This window comes from Ambystoma mexicanum, chromosome 4p, assembly GCF_040938575.1.
Source record: "Ambystoma mexicanum isolate Mex_15411 chromosome 4p, UKY_AmexF1_1, whole genome shotgun sequence".
NCBI classification, from domain to species: domain Eukaryota; kingdom Metazoa; phylum Chordata; class Amphibia; order Caudata; family Ambystomatidae; genus Ambystoma; species Ambystoma mexicanum.
This window is the reverse complement of record NC_090927.1, coordinates 621,918,476-621,935,201: the sequence shown is the minus strand read 5'-3', so window position 1 is coordinate 621,935,201 and position 16,726 is coordinate 621,918,476.

Genomic DNA, 16,726 nt, shown 5'->3' with positions numbered 1-16,726 from the left:
AGCACTAGCAACCCCTGATTACATTGGAGAATTGTAGTTATTCCCACATTCCAATGTTTAGGTCATGACTTCTGTGTTGGCTTAGCAGAAATCCCTAGAATACAAACCCCTAGCATATTAAAACTGCATTTTAGATTCAGTGATGCAGGGCCAGTTCCCTTTTGAACAGGCACTGGTCGATGCAGCTTTTGCCATAGAAAAGTCCTCAACAAACATTATGTGTTACTCAGTGACATTATATGTGGAACTTGCAGTGGTTCCAATTCTTGAGCAATCAAAATCCACTCTGAGCAAAAAGAGGGCCTCAGCATATGTGGTCATTTTATCAAGCTCGTCCATTTACATTTTAAGTTGCCACACAGTGAACCCTGCCAAGTGTATCGCAATATCTGTTGTTCGTGGAAGTGCATTATTTTGTTACACAAGAGGGTCCTGAAGATGAGTTAATACCATCTTCAGCAGCGATCATCCGGATCCACAGCCACTTCCCAGAGCCTAGAGAGAAAAAGACAAGAACAAGGTGAGAGAAGGAAAGGAATAGGAAAAGCTCAGTTTCCTTCTAAGACTTACTTGTTGGGTCATTCCCATTTCATTTCGGGTCTTGGCGCTTCCAGGCATTTTCCGGACCTCGGCCCCTATGGGGGGACAAAGACATTGAATGAGCGAATGCAAAGACATTAGCCGAGCGCTCATCCGGAACTTACCTGTCATTTACTGGAACTGCACGTTTCACTTCGGGTCAGCGCCATATCTCCGGCATTCTGCAACAAGACAATGAACATTATTTTTAAGCTTGGACTTTAGAACTTGCAGCAGAACTTTTACAGCGCCTTACCTGAATAGTCAAGCTTACCTGAACTCCCATCAATCCTCAATCCAGTGAAGTAACTCGGTTTCAACGCGCCCCTGCATCAGAAGCAGGATGGAGGGCTCATCCTTCTTGACCCTAAGGTGAGACTTCACAGGGAATCGTGGAAGGGTATCTTGGAGGGCTGGAGGAGAGTGGGAAGCTTGAGCATAACTCAGTCAGTAGGTAATAATCCCTTTTCACGCACAGGGGAATATTCCTGCAAGCCAGAGAAGCCAGAGTAGAGGGGCCCTTCCTGTCCATCTTCAGGGTCCTGCGCTTCACCATTGAAGAAGCACCAGCACTCGAAGCCAGACCTGCGCCTCCGTGGGAATCAGGTGAGCGTTACAGAACGCGAAGCCTACCCACAATTTCCCACCCGGGCGCTATGGAGACTTCCGAGACTGACCAGCTGGCCCATCTTTTGGGGGAATTGCGGGCAGAGGTGCACTCAGCCCGCCAGGAGACTAACGCTCTCAAAAGAGAACTGATCCTATCCAAGGAAAGAACAGATGACCTAGCCAAAAGGTTATTACAGGCCCAGGCAGGGCACACTCCTTTACCTAATTCCGGAGACATTCCACATCAATGGGTTTGAATAACCCGGTACAAATCAATCTACCTGGACACATGCCTTTGGCCCCGCCTGAACGTTTTGCGGGGGATCCCAAGAAATATGCCGTCTTTATGAACCAATGTCGTTTCCACTTTCTATGCAGACCCAGAGCCTTCCCTAACGACCAGACCAAGGTAGCCTTTATACTATCTTACCTCAGTGGCAGTGCTGCCGATTGGTCTATTCCATTGGTAAATCAGGATGATCCCATTCTCCAGAATTTTCAGGGCTTCCAGGCCAGCATGGAAAGATTGTTCGCTCGACACTCTCAAGGACAGGCCCTTGATAACGAACTGCTATCCTTACGACAAGGTAATCAGGATCTTCTGCCCTACATTGCCACCTTTAACAGACTGGTTGTGGAAACTGGATGGCCAGAAAACAAAAGGATCACATTGTTTCATCGAGGCCTGCGCGGAGAGCTTAAGGATGTTCTAGCTTAGATAGTAAACCCACCCCAGGTCTGCGCAGACTACATTGACTTGGTGGTTCAACTTGATCACAGACTTCAAAACAGAAAAGCAGATCGGTTCAAGCACGAAACCCAAATACTGATCAAAACCCACGCTAACTCAAAGATTACCGACGTATCCGAACCTATGCAAATCGGTGGTGTTAAAGGACCATTAACGCAGAAAGAACGAGAGAGAAGGCGACAAATGCAACTTTGTCTGTATTGCGGGACTTCCGGTCACTTTCTTCGAAATTGTCCAGTTAAACCACCTAAGAAGGTGGTTGGAGCTACTGATAACACTATTGACACCTGATTCGGGAAACGACCTAGCCCGACAAGCGTAGGGGTTCGCTTGCCGAGCTTGAAAACAAACTCTTTGACCTCGCATTTTGTCATGCCAATGGTGCTCGTGGACCCAAAACAGCCTCAGCAGTTGCATGCTATAAAAGCATACATCGACAGTGGAGCTATTGGAAATTACATAGACCGTGAATTGGCTTCCAGGATTAAGCTTCCTCTCCGCCCGAAAGTAACCCAAGATGTCATTACTACAGGAGATGGAACCGAAATAGCCTCAGGGCCTGTAACGCATTCCACTGTTGAAGTGACACTGGTGGGTCAGGACGGTCATCGGGAAGCAATCGTGTTTGATGTGATCAAGGCCCCACAATTTCAAGTAATTCTTGGAATTCCTTGGTTAGAAACACATAATCCCAGAATTGACTGGCGAGCAAAGAAGATAAGTTTTCCTGATTGTGAACCAACTTGTTATCCAAGAAATCCAGCTATGGGTCTAGCCTCAGCAACTTCCACCCCTGTACAGTTACCGTCAGAATACCAAGAATTCCAAGACGTTTTTCAGAAAGAACAGGCTAACACGTTACCTCCCCATCGGTCTTATGATTGCCAAATCGATCTGGTACCCAATGATCAACTACCTTGTAGTAGGATTTATGCTCTTACGGAACCTGAGAACCTGCATTTGCGTCAGTATTTAGATCAGTACCTAGCCAATGGTTTTATTCGCCCGTCCAAGTCTCCTGTCTCTTCAGCTCTGTTCTTCGTGCCGAAAAAAGAGGGCGACCTTAGAACGTGTATAGACTATCGCGCCCTAAATCTAATAACGGTTAAGAATCGTTATCCTCTGCCCTTGATCCCTGAGCTTATCAACCAGGTGAAAGACGCTTGTGTGTACACCAAGTTAGATCTCCGAGGAGCTTATCACCTGGTGCGTATAAAAGAAGGCGACGAATGGAAGACTGCATTCCGCACCAAGTTTGGGCTCTTCGAATATCAGGTGATGCCCTTCGGTTTGTGCAATGCACCTGCCGCCTTTCAGTACTTTATGAATGATGTTCTTCGGGAACTTATCGATGTCTGTGTCATTGTTTACATTGACGACATCCTGGTGTACTATTCTTCAGAATCGGATCACAGAAAACATGTTAGGGCAGTTCTTGAGAAATTGCGCCAGCACAGACTATTTGCAAAACTCGAAAAATGCGTTTTTCATACCACTGAAGTTGAGTTTCTCGGATTCATCCTGACACCTCAAGGAGTCCGAATGGACTCGCGAAAGGTGGACGCCATCCTCAAATGGCCATCTCTTAGTTTGGTGAAGGGAGTTCAGAGCATGCTCGGCTTTGCCAATTTCTATCGAAGATTTATCCCGGAATTTTCCCGAACAGTCCAACCCATCACAGCTCTCCTAAAGAAAAACAAACGCTTCGAATGGACTCTTGAGGCCGAACAAGCCTTTCAGGACCTGAAAACCAAATTCACCTCTGCACCTGTATTGAAGCACCCGCACCCAGATCTCCCGTACATTGTGGAAACCGACGCATCCAGTTCGGCCATGGGAGCTGTTCTGTCGCAAAGAGACCCAAAAACTAACCAACTACACCCAGTGGCCTTTTGGTCCAGAAAATGTTCTCCTCCTGAAATCAACTACGTAATTACCGATAAAGAGTTACTGGCCATCAAATCTGCTTTCAAGGCTTGGCGTCACTACCTTCTCGGGGCAAGACACACCATCACCGTAATTACGGACCACAGAAACTTACAGTATTTAAAGACGGCCAAAGCTCAATCTTCACGACAACTCCGATGGGCTCTATTCTTCGCGGAATTTGATTTTGTAATTACCTATCGCCCTGGCTGCAAGAATGGAAAAGCAGACGCCTTATCCGGGATTGGCATGGAAGAACCTAATTCGAGCTTAGAACCTGTGCCCATCATACCTGAGCAAAGAATCTTAGGCTTAACTTCATTGCAAACTATTGAGGACATCCAAACGCAAGTGAAACAACTTCTAGACTCTTCAACCTTACTGGAATGGAGTCAAAAGGGTCCTCATTACACCGTTAAGGATGACTTACCCTACTTCCAGGAGCGGTTGTTTCTGCCAAGTAAAGAATTGCAAGAACTTGTTATTGCCCATCATCATGAATCTTTAATGGAAGGACACCATGGTATCGCTAAAACGGAGGAAAAAATCAAACGCCACTTCTGGTGGCCTTCTTGGAGAAAAGACATAAAGTCTTTTGTTCTGTCTTTCGGAATTTGCGCCCAAAACAAAGCTCAAAAGAAAAGGCCAGCCGGCCTACTTCAACCCTTGGATATTCCACTGGCACCATGGCACACCCTGTCAATGGACTTTATAACCGACCTGCCTCCTTGTGCTGGTTACAACACAATCCTTGTAATTGTGGACCTATTCTCCAAAATGGCCCACTTTATCCCTTTAAAAGGTTTGCCTTCAGCTTCCACCTTGGCCAACGAATTCCTGGAGAATATAGTTCGCATACATGGTTTCCCTTCCGTATTAGTCTCGGATCGTGGAAGTCAATTTATCTCCCATTTTTGGAAGAAGTGTTGCCGATTAGCACAAATAGATGTGCGGTTATCCACCAGCCACCACCCCCAGACCGACGGACAAACCGAGAGAACCAATCAGACTCTCGAGCAATATCTTCGGTGCATGTTACACCAATCTGAGTTGAATTGGAAAGACATTCTTTGGATCGCAGAATATGCATACAACAACTCAGTGCATTCTGGAACCGGACAAACCCCTTTTTATACTTTGTATGGTCACCATCCTCGGACCTCTGACCTAGATCCACCTCTGACCCTGGAAATGCCCGCAGTAAATCATCTGCATTCCACAATAACCCGAGCCTTCAAAGAAGCTGCAAGTCATTTACAGCAAGCCAAGAAAAAGTATAAAGAAAACGCTGATTTGCACCGAAGTAAAACTCCTCCTTACCAAGTAGGAGACCAGGTATGGCTAGCAACTAAACATTTACCCCTCAAGGGCCCGCGAACCTTCAATCCCAGATTCATAGGACCTTACCCCATCAAGGCTATAATCAACCCAGTGGCCTTTAAACTGGATCTACCGTCCAACATGCGTATTCATCCAGTTTTTCATGCGTCACTTTTGAAGCCAGTACAACCAGGAACCCGATTGTCCAAGCCTCCAGATCCAGTTCAAATTGAAGGGGAATTAGAATTCGAAGTTAAAGACATTTTAGACTCCAAGGTGGTAAAGTCAAAACTCTTCTATCTTGTTGACTGGAAGGGATATGGACCTCAGGAGAGATCGTGGGAGCCTAGTAACCATGTCCACGCACCTCGATTAGTACAAAGGTTTCACCGGAGATTTCCGAACAAGCCAAAACCCCCGGAGGAAAGAACCTTGGGAGGGGCCTTGAGGGGGGGTACTGTCATGATGCCTACCTCCAAGGAGCCAGGTCCGACCCAGCAACCCCAGAGGCAGGCATCATTTCCCCCAGGGGAGTGCCAGCGGGCCCAAGCTGGGGCCCTTTGGACGCAGTCCTGGCGCCTTAGGCGCCAGGCTCATGTTGGACCCCTGTCCTGGCGCCTTAGGCGCCAGGCTCATAAAGCTAGACATGTGTTCAAGTGTTTCAATGTGCACTTACCTGATGTAGACCATGCTGCTACATCCAGGCCCTCTTGAGGCCTGAATGGAACTACTTTACCTGTGGGACTACTTTCCACCCGGGTGTGGTCGGGTAAGGATACATACCTGATCGGTGGAAGGATACATACTGGGAACTTCTTCCAAAGCTATTTAAACCACACCCGATCAGCAACTTACGCTTTGCGTTGTTCTGCTCCTCGCAGCTGGACGCTCACCGTGTCAGCTCCTGCATCTGGACCTCAGCCACTCCTGTCAGTATCCTGGGTCACCTGCAAAGGGAGACAAAAGACCTTACCTGCTAAATCAGCACCACGGAGACATCACACCGACGATCCTGAAAAGGAAGACATCATTTTAAAAGCATTTTGCTACGATCGCTGCAGCGCTGCATTTCACTCACCTATCCTGGACTCCTCCATCTTCAGCAGCGATCATCCGGATCCACAGCCACTTCCCAGAGCTTAGAGAGAAAAAGACAAGAACAAGGTGAGAGAAGGAAAGGAATAGGAAAAGCTCAGTTTCCTTCTAAGACTTACCTGTTGGGTCATTCCCATTTCATTTCGGGTCTTGGCGCTTCCAGGCATTTTCCAGACCCCGGCCCCTATGGGGAAAAAAGACAAAGACATTGAATGAGCGAATGCAAAGACATTACCCGAGCGCTCATCCGAAACTTACCTGTCATTTACTGGAACTGCACGTTTCACTTCGGGTCGGCGCCATATCTCTGGCATTCTGCAACAAGACAATGAACATTATTTTTAAGCTTGGACTTTAGAACTTGCAGCAGAACTTTTACAGCGCCTTACCTGAATAGTCAAGTTTACCTGAACTCCCATCAATCCTCAATCCAGTGAAGTAACTGGGTTTCAACGCGCCCCTGCATCAGAAGCAGGATGGAGAGCTCATCCTTCTTGACCCTAAGGTGAGACTTCACAGGGAATCGTGGAAGGGTATCGTGGAGGGCTGGAGGAGAGTGGGAGGCTTGAGCATAACTCAGTCAGTAGGTAATAATCCCTTTTCACGCACAGGGGAATATTCCTGCAAGCCAGTGAAGCCAGAGTAGAGGGGCCCTTCCTGTCCATCTTCAGGGTCCTGCGCTTCACCATTGAAGAAGCACCAGCACTCGAAGCCAGACCTGCGCCTCCGTGGGAATCAGGTGAGCGTTACAAAAGTATACAAACTAAATGAGGACAAAATGCAATACTGTCAGAAGGAGGTGGTATATTTGGGACAAATAAAATCATCAGTAGGGAAAAGAGTAACCACAGAAAGAGCAGCCATGGTAAATAACACACCACAGCCCACTACGGTTAAAGAAATGCAACTATTTTTGGATTTGTGTAACTATTGTAGAGCATGGATTTGTGACTATTCCAGTTGCACAAAACCTTTACTGCAGGGACACGAAGAAGCAAAGAGATGCAAAGGGTCACTTACATAGATAGGAGTAATGATGACATGTTTCAAGAAACTAAAAAATGCCATATGTAATGCACCAGCACTAGCAACCCCTGATTACATTGGAGAATTGTAGTTATTCCCACATTCCAATGTTTAGGTCATGACTTCTGTGTTGGCTTAGCAGAAATCCCTAGAATACAAACCCCTAGCATATTAAAACTGCATTTTAGATTCAGTGATGCAGGGCCAGTTCCCTTTTGAACAGGCACTGGTCGATGCAGCTTTTGCCATAGAAAAGTCCTCAACAAACATTATGTGTTACTCAGTGACATTATATGTGGAACTTGCAGTGGTTCCAATTCTTGAGCAATCAAAATCCACTCTGACCAAAAAGAGGGCCTCAGCATATGTGGTCATTTTATCAAGCTCGTCCATTTACATTTTAAGTTGCCACACAGTGAACCCTGCCAAGTGTATCGCAATATCTGTTGTTCGTGGAAGTGCATTATTTTGTTACACAAGAGGGTCCTGAAGATGAGTTAATACGAGCAAGGGAGAACACCCTTGAAGAAGGGGAGGGCCTCTTCGTTGATGGGTCATTGACGATTGATCAGGAGACTGGCCAGGGACACACAGATGCAGAAGTGGTCCATCTTGTAGTTGGGGAATATGAGGTTTTAGTTCAAAAGAGGTTACAACACACTATTCGGCCCAGGCAGCTGAACTGATTGCATTAATTGGAGTATTATTATTATTATTATTATTATTATTATTATTATTATTATTATTATTATTATTATTATTATTATTATTATTGTATTTATTGTGCACAGACCTAGCTCTGAGAAGCAACAGAGCATTTGGGGGCTATACAACAATACAGAAACACAATGGAGCACTTCAAAAAGGTATACAACAGTACAGATGCATAATGGAGAGCTTTTCAGAGGTAAAAACAGAACACATATGCAGTGGGGATAGGATATAGAGAGGCACAGAGGAGGAGTACAACTCTACAGGGTGGCAGGAAGCAGAGGGGCGGACAGTGTCCAGCAAGTCAGATCGCACAGAGGGTGTTATGATAGCCTAGGTGTTGAGGAGGCGAGACTCCTTGAAGAGGTGGGACTTGAGCTGTTTTCAGAATTGTAGAAGTGTGGGGGTGAGTCTGATGTGGACAGGGAGGAAGTTCCATAGTCTTGGGGTATAGGCAGAGAACGCCTGTTTTCTGGTACTTTTCTTTTTGCAGGGGTAGACGCATTAGAGGCATCCCAAGAATCACTAGACCATATATTCTGACCCTGTGTACGTAACCACCACCGTACATTAAGGGTTGTCGAGAAGAAAAAAGAGGGGACTTTGGAGGTCACATGGCATGTCTGTGCAGCATGTGGCCTTATTGGACAGACCTCCCCCCTAGAAGATAAAGATCTCTGGGCTAAAAGGGGGTGCTGTCACCACTGATTTGACATGGAGACAAAGCATTACAGGTAAAGTAGTAATGCCACAGGAGTTGCTATGGTTGCTTTTGAGCAACTGCATTACCCAGCATACATATTTCTAAAGCACATTGCTGTGTATATCCAGGAGGACTGGTTTGCCTGAACATGCAAGAAAATGGCAACACATTTGTGGCAAATTGTATGAGTCATCTTTACAGCACTGGCCAGACTCTCAGGGTGTTGCGTGGCACATTGTTCCAACCAACTGGAACTTTTCGGGAATTCCACATTGATTATGTGGACATGCTCAACAGGTGCAGTAATTACTGTTACCTTATTGTTGTAGTATGTCTGTTTTTCCCTGCAGGGGAGGCTGGTCCTTGTGCACAACCAGATGCTAAATTAATAGCTACATTTCTGGTGCACAAGAACTTCATTCATTGGGGGGTATGTGAGATCCTAAAATCTGATAATGGAACTCACTTTTCTAATTAATTATTTAAAGAGATTGCATCCCTATTAGGGATAAGGCTAATAGGGATAAGGCACAAACTGTGTGAGATGTGTCAACCAAAAGCCAACAGGTTTGTAGAAAAAATGAATGGACTGTTGAAGAGTAAATTGTCAAAGATATGTACTACATTAGGGAGAAAATGGTGCCACTGTTTCACACTGGCTTTGTTTAGCCTGAGAACACAGCCAAATAAAGATCACCATTTGTCCCTGCATCAGGGAAACAGGAATTTTGGGGGAGGATTTCATGGGTATTTGAGGGAGTTTACAAAAAGTATAAAGCTTTTGTGTCACCATATTGCTCCTAGAAGAGAAGTCACCGCTAAAGCATTGCTGACAGATGAACTGGACTTACTGGCGTGCCACAACCAGGGGCGTTGCTAGGGGGGGCTAAGGGGGCTATAGCCCCTGATCTTTTGGTTGTAGCCCCTGATAGAATCTCAGAAGCTACAGCCAAAAGGCTAGCTAGCCCCCAGTCCCAACAGTTCCAACATCAGCTCAGACCTAGCAACTCCCCTGTCCACAACTATACCCCGGGATTAAATGTTCATCAGGAATTTTGTCCACTGCTGGAATGACCAACGGTTCCAGGGACCCTTCACTGTCGTCTTTGTGATGCCATTTGCAGTTCTTGTGAAGGGGTTGCGGTACTGGGTCCAGTTATCGGATGTTCGGAAAGCTCCTGGCAAAGTGGGGAGGAAGTAGTAAAACGAGAGCTGCTATGTATGCTCTTTGATACCTCATGCAACAGGTGCACCCAAGTTGTTTATAGCTCAAGAAATGCTACCTTGTATAGGCCAATGTTTAGTACACTGGACCTATGCAGAGTACAACGTATTATCAAAGGGCACATGGTTCATGCATTAATAATGGACAGCGATGATGAAGAATGTGGCAAGAAGAAAGAACAAGCCTGTTGTAAAATAAGACCATTGCTGAAAACGGAAGGAGAACTATTTTCCAACAATGGATGGGTGGCAGGAGTAGTGAGCAGTGCAGCTGGGAGCGTACTGGGGTTTTGGAAAGATGTAGTGGCACACATCAATCAGAACTGTGGCAGGACATTGCGAAATTAAGTGCCAAAATTGACATGGGTCTAGTTGAGTGAAACCCCAGCAAAAGTATTAAGGTCAGCAGTGCAAGGAAGACTGGATGTGGAATAGCCTGGTACGCAGTGACACCCTGAAGGTACCAAGGAACTAGTAGGCACAGCAGACAGGTAAGTTAACAAGGGAGCAAGAGCGAGAAGGGAGAGGAGAAAAGCAGAGTTTTGAGCTGCTTCCGGAACTTCAGGTGGTTCGGCTCAAGTCTGAGAGGGGCAGGGAGGCTGTTCCAGAGGGAGGCACCTGCAGAATAGAGAGCTCTACTCCCCACTCTCTTTTTGGAGAAGCATCTGACCCCCAGAGAGTTGGACGTACCTGAGCAAAGGGCTCTAGATGGAAGGTACTTCAGAAAAGAGAGTTGGATGTAGTGCAGGCCCCAGCCCAACAGAGACTTGTGGACGATGCAGAGGGTATTGAACTTGATCCTTACAGCCACCAGGAGCCAGTGGAGATATTTTAGGGCTGGAGAGATACAGTGCCTGGGCTTGAGGCCAAAGGTAAGTCTTGCAGTCCTGTTCTTGATTAGTTGCAGTGGGCGAAGTGTAGAGATAGGGAGATTAAGATAGAGGCTATTGTAGTAGTCCCGCCTGGAGAGAACCAGGCCTCTGGAGATGGTGAGCTTCTGGGGGAAAATGAGGAAAGGTAGAATACCTCTGAGGAGGTGCAGCTGCAAGTAGGTGGGTGTTTTTAGCAATGTCTGTTGATGTGATGAGAGAAGGAGAGGGTGGAGTCTAAGGTGACACCAAGGTTTTTTGCCACACAGGATGGTGATGGTAGAGGGCCTGAGGAGGGCGGCCAGAGTGAGAGAGGGAAAGCAGGAGCAGGGGTCCCAATACGAAGGATCTCTGTCTTATTGGCAATAAGGCAAAGATCATTGGAGGCACACCAATCCTGAAATGCGGATAGACATTCAGGAATGAGCGAGAGAGGAGAGGAGCCTGTGGGAAGCCTGAAAGAGAGCTGAGTGCCATCCGTATAACACTGAAGGTTAGAAGAGAAGGTGAAGATCCAGGGTGAGCAGATTGAGCCCTGGGGAACACCAAATGTGGATAGAGAGGTGGTGGAGAGAAAGGACCCAAGTTGGACCTGATAGGGATGGTCCAGGAGGAAGGATGTTATCCAATCCAGGGCCTGATCCGTGATGTCCAGGTTCACATAGAGTCTGTTGACCAGGATCGTGTGATAGGCTGTGTCAAAAGCAGAGGAATGGTCAAGGAGGATGAGGACAGAGGGAGAGCTGGAGTCGAGGTTAGAGAGCAGATCTTCACAGGTGTTCAGGAGATCAGTTTCCATTCCTCTGGCTGCTCTAAAGCCAAACTAATGGTCATGGAGGCAGCCGACAGATTCAGTGTGGAGGGTGCACTGGGAGATGGCCAGCTTTTCCAGGTGTTTGCCCAGGAAAGGAGTAATAGAAGTCAGACGATAGTTTTTGGCATGTGTATAATCGGCAAAAGACTTTTTTAGTAGGGAGATACAGATGATATGGCATTTATAACGTGCCTGTACACAAGTGTTCCTATGCGCGACAAGACAAGGAGGGGGAAACAAAGGGAGGACAAAACAATGATATTACTAGGCCTTGTGTCATACAGATCGTGCAAGCGCAGGGAGTTGGGAGGGGAGAAGTGCAAAAGGGGGGCGGATGGAGAAGTGCAAAAGGAAGGGGAGAAGGGGAAGTGCACGTAACAAAGTGCAGCCAACTGGTGCTAAGTGCCGGTAATCAGAGGGTGCAGCCAGCAGGTGGCTAATAGGTGCAGAGAGTGGTTGGACTGTATGGTTACAGATACAGATCACAAGTGCTAGGGCTGCCAACAGGCAGTGCGAGGTGCAACTGGGCAAACAGGGACCTGGTCCAAAATTCAGAGGGTGGCCAGGTGACCAACCAGGTGCGTGGAACAGATGGTTCATCAGCAGGGGAGAGGAAGAGAGAAAGCAGAAGCTAAGAGGAAAGTCTGGAGTTGCTTCCAGAATTGAAGATGGTTCTGCTGAAGCTTTAGAGAGGCAGGGAGGCTGTTCCACAGGGAGACGCCAGCATAAGAAAGAGATCTGCCCGCAACTCTCTGCATAAAAAAGCAGCTGACCCTCAGATAGTTGGAGGTGGGTGAGCAGAGAGCTTGAGAAGGGAGATGTTTAGGAAGAGAGAGTTGGAGGTAGTGTGGCCCCATGCCTCAGAAAGCCTTGTGGACAATGTAAAGGGTCTTGAACTTGATCCTTGCCGACACAGGGAGCCTGTGCAGAGATTTCACAGCTGGAGAGATACAATCCCTGGGCTTGAAGCCAAGGACACGTCTTGCAGTCCTGTTCTGGATAAGTTGTAGGGCAGAGGCAGGCACATTTAGAAAGAAGCTGTTGCAATAGTCCAGCCTAGAGAGGACCAGATCTCTGAAGACAGTGAGCTTCTGGGGGAAAGTGAGGAAATGAAGAATACATCTGAGGAGGGCATTCAATGGTTTGACGTGTTAGATACATCAGAGATGTGAGGAGCAAAGGAGAGGGTGGAGTCGAAGATGACCCCAAGGTTCTATGCCTCACAGGTAGGAGCAGGAAGAGGGCCCAGAGTGGGCGGCCAGAGAGAGAGAGGAAAAGAGGGACCTGGTGTTCTGATGAGGAGGATCTCAATCTTAGTGGCATTAAGGCATAGATCATTCCTGAATTGCAGCCAGTCTGGTATGTGAGAAGGGTAAGAGGCTGTTGAGGGGAGCCTGAAAGAGAGCTGGGTGTCATCTGCATTGCACTGAAAGTTGGAGCAGAATGTAGCGATGCGATGCAGTGGGCAAGAGGTGCCAGGTAGTGGTTAAAAAGCCAGGGAGAAAGGTTAGACCCCTGGGGAACACCACAAGTAGAGAGAGAGAGATAGAAGAGAGGAAAGACTCCCTTTGGACTTGAGAGAGTTGATCAGAGAGAAAGGAGGTCAGCCAGGCCAGGGCCTGAAAAGTGATACCCAGGATATCACAGAGGCGATTTAGCAGGATGGCATGGTTGACTGTATCAAAAGCAGAAGAAAGTTTGAGGAGAATGAGGACAGAAGGAAGGTTAGAGTCAAGGTTAGAGAGCAGGTCTTCATGGGTATTCAGCAGAGCAGGCTCCATGCTTCTGGCAGCTCTGGAGCCAGACTGGTGGTTGTGGAGACAACCAACAGATTCTGTGTGCAGATTAAGCTAAGAGATGGCAAGCTTTTCCAAGAGTTTGCCCAGGAAAGAAGTGATGGAGATTGGGCGATAGTTAGCCTGAGAATAAGAATTAGCAGAGGGCTTCTTAAGAAGGGGGTGCACAAGGTATTGTTTAAGGGGGAGGCAAAGTTTCCAGGGGCAAAGGAGTGATCGCAAAATCAGCCAAGGCTGGTCCTTGATGGTTCTGGATGAGCAAGGGAGAACCTGCTTTGACAAGACTTTCTGGGCCTCATTACACGGTAGGCGGTAAGGGTTTACCGTACCGGTATTTTACCGGTACCGGTAAAGGCTTACCGCCTTACTACGAGGTCCCTTTGCGGGTTGGTACATTAACGCCTGCTTTTAGCAGGCGTTAAAAAACGAACCCGGAAAGGGACCGGGGTGCTAATTATGGTACCGCAATTTGCGGTACCGTAATTAGCGCCTTCCCCATTCCCATTATGCCCTATGGGGCAAAAATGGGAATGGGGAAGGGCAATGGAGGAAGGAGGATTTACCGCCTTCCCAACCTTGGAATAAGGCGGTAATTCCCCTTTCCTCCAAGGCGGTACCGGTAAATTATCGGCATGACCCATGGCGCTAATAGCGCCATGGTTTACTGCCTACCGTGTAATGAGGCCCTCTGACTTGTCTAGAAAACATTGTCTGAGGTGAAAAAGGGAAAGGAGAAGAAAGGAGGAAGAGAGACAGCCACAGGTGGGCCAAGAGTAGAGGAGAGGGGGGAGGAGGTAGACAGAGAGAGGTTGGACAGGATATCATGAGTTTTAGTGATGAAATGAGAAGCCAAGGCTGTACAAAGGACCTGGGAGGGAACAGGAGAGATAGAGACTGAAGCAGGATTTGCCAGCTCCTTGCTGGTTTTTGAAGAGTTCTGCCGAGTTGTTTGATGCCGCAGAGACAAGTGTGTGGATGCGGGCTCTCTTTTTAGCAAGGACAGAGAGTCTGTATTGCTTTTGGAGCAGGTGGCAGGCCAGTTTGTCTGGGGGTGTGTATGATGCCCTTCACTTCCTCTCAGCCACCCTGAACTTGTGTTTAAGGGTGACAAGGTCGGAATCATACTGAGTTGCACTTAGATTTGGGCTTCAAACGGATCCTCATGACAGGGGCAAGGACATCAAGAGTGTTAGAGATGGAGAGGTGACGGTTAGATAGGGCTGTGTTAGGGTGTGAGTCAGCCAAAGTTGCAGAAGGAGGAGAGAAAGTAGTGGCAAAGGCCTCAACTGACACACGCTTCATGGGTCGGATGACCGAGAAGGCAGGTGGCAGTGCTGCAGTCGGCTTGGCCTGAGGGGTAGAGAGAGAGAGGTAGGAGGAAAGGAGAAAGTGATCACTCCACTCCAGTGGTGAGAGGGTTAGAGAAGGGGAGGTCTGAGGAGATCAGAACATCCAGGGTGTGGCCTGCAGAGTGAGTTGGCCAAAGGGAAGAATAGAGAGAGAGAGAGAGAGAGAGAGAGTCGCAGCGATTGCGAAAGAGACCTAAACAAGTGCAAGTAGCATCCAGGTGGATGTTCAGGTCTCTGAGGAGGAGAAGCTGAGAGGTGGATGCGCAAGGAGGGGGGTCAGCCCACTCAGAGAGGAAGAGGGCGAGCTGGCCAGGCGGCCTGTAGGTAGTGGCCACAGTGAGAGAAATGCCAGGAGAGATAGAGAGCCTACAGACCAGGCATTCATTACATCATCTAGATATCGACTTCTGTCATGCTGTGCACTCATTAGCCAAAACAATAGCTATGCTGACTTCTGTTACTGCTCGATTACGCATCCACTCACACATACCATTGCACCCTCCCTCCACCTTCCTGCAGCCAGCACTGCCCCAGGAGCGCTCTCACACGCGAACGCTAAGCTCCCTGTTTACTTGGACGCTACATACACCAAACAGTTGCCATGCTCACAAGGCATCTCTGCTGGAGTATTACATGGCTTCAACTCCAAGCACCTGTGCAGTAACCCCACATAACGCTTCTCACAACATACCTCAGCTCGAGCCACACACCAGACCTATGCTGTGGACATCCCACTTTCCATGAAATACTCACAAACCCCTGCTAGCCTCTTCAAATGAACTACAATCCCCAGAATCCATTTCCCTCGCCGCACCTATTATTATTTCTGAAGATAAACACTCCAAGATTGCGCAGACACACGCTCATGTGTCACAGAGGAATTCACACGTTGCTATAACCGATTCTCACATCACGTTTCAAAGACAATAAACACATCTGCTTTCATTTTTTCTCCGTGCAGCACTGGAAACTGCTATGAAGCTAATTCCCTAGCCATCCCTGTCCCTCACAAATCGCTACCAAATAAAAATAACACCCTGCTTCCACTGCATACCCTTTATCCTCCATGCTCCCTCAGTTACCCACACTGCACCATGGCCCACTCCTACCTACGCCATGAACACCTACCTCTCAACTTCCAACACGTAATACCTCACTCCCTTCTATAGTAAGGAATACCCTTTTTCCTGCTACTACCAAGCGCAAAGCTAACCTACCTACTATTAACTCACTCACACCACACCTTCCACAAACACTCGCTCCCACACCTGCTGGTCCCACAACCTCTTACAAGGACTCAAAGCACCACCCATATACCCTGCCCAGCATAGTCTCAACACAGCCATTAAACACCCTAAAAAGCCCACTCATAGTACATGCCCCATCTGTGCCATCCACTACTACCCCCAACCACAATTGCCACTTATCTACCACCCACAATGCCACGCATCATGCCCCATTGACAAGCCAAAACATGGAGCTACACTCACGAATAACACCAGCACTATCAAATACTCACAACCACTCACCTCTGAACCTGCACCTGACCCACACCACACTCAACATCACCATCCCACCACACCCACTGTCCTGAAAATCCAAACTCACATTTTGCCCTAATGTTAGCCCCCTTCCCATTTTCTCCACAAAAACACCCCCCCTTGTTGCCCTGCTACTGCATTTTCCCACACTACCACACCTACCACAGACCCCTCCCTCTTTTCCTGCCATACAACCACGTACCCATATTAAGCCTGCACCACCAAACACAACTCATGCAGCTAGCCAATAAAAAACATCGACTACTTACACACAAGAATCCCAGTTGCTTGTCACACTGTGCACAATCAACCCTACCAGTTTGACCCATTCACATACCACCACACGATCTCCTACACCCCACCTCCCATCCCTACTGTGGATTGGCACCTCAACACCCACATGCCAACCTACC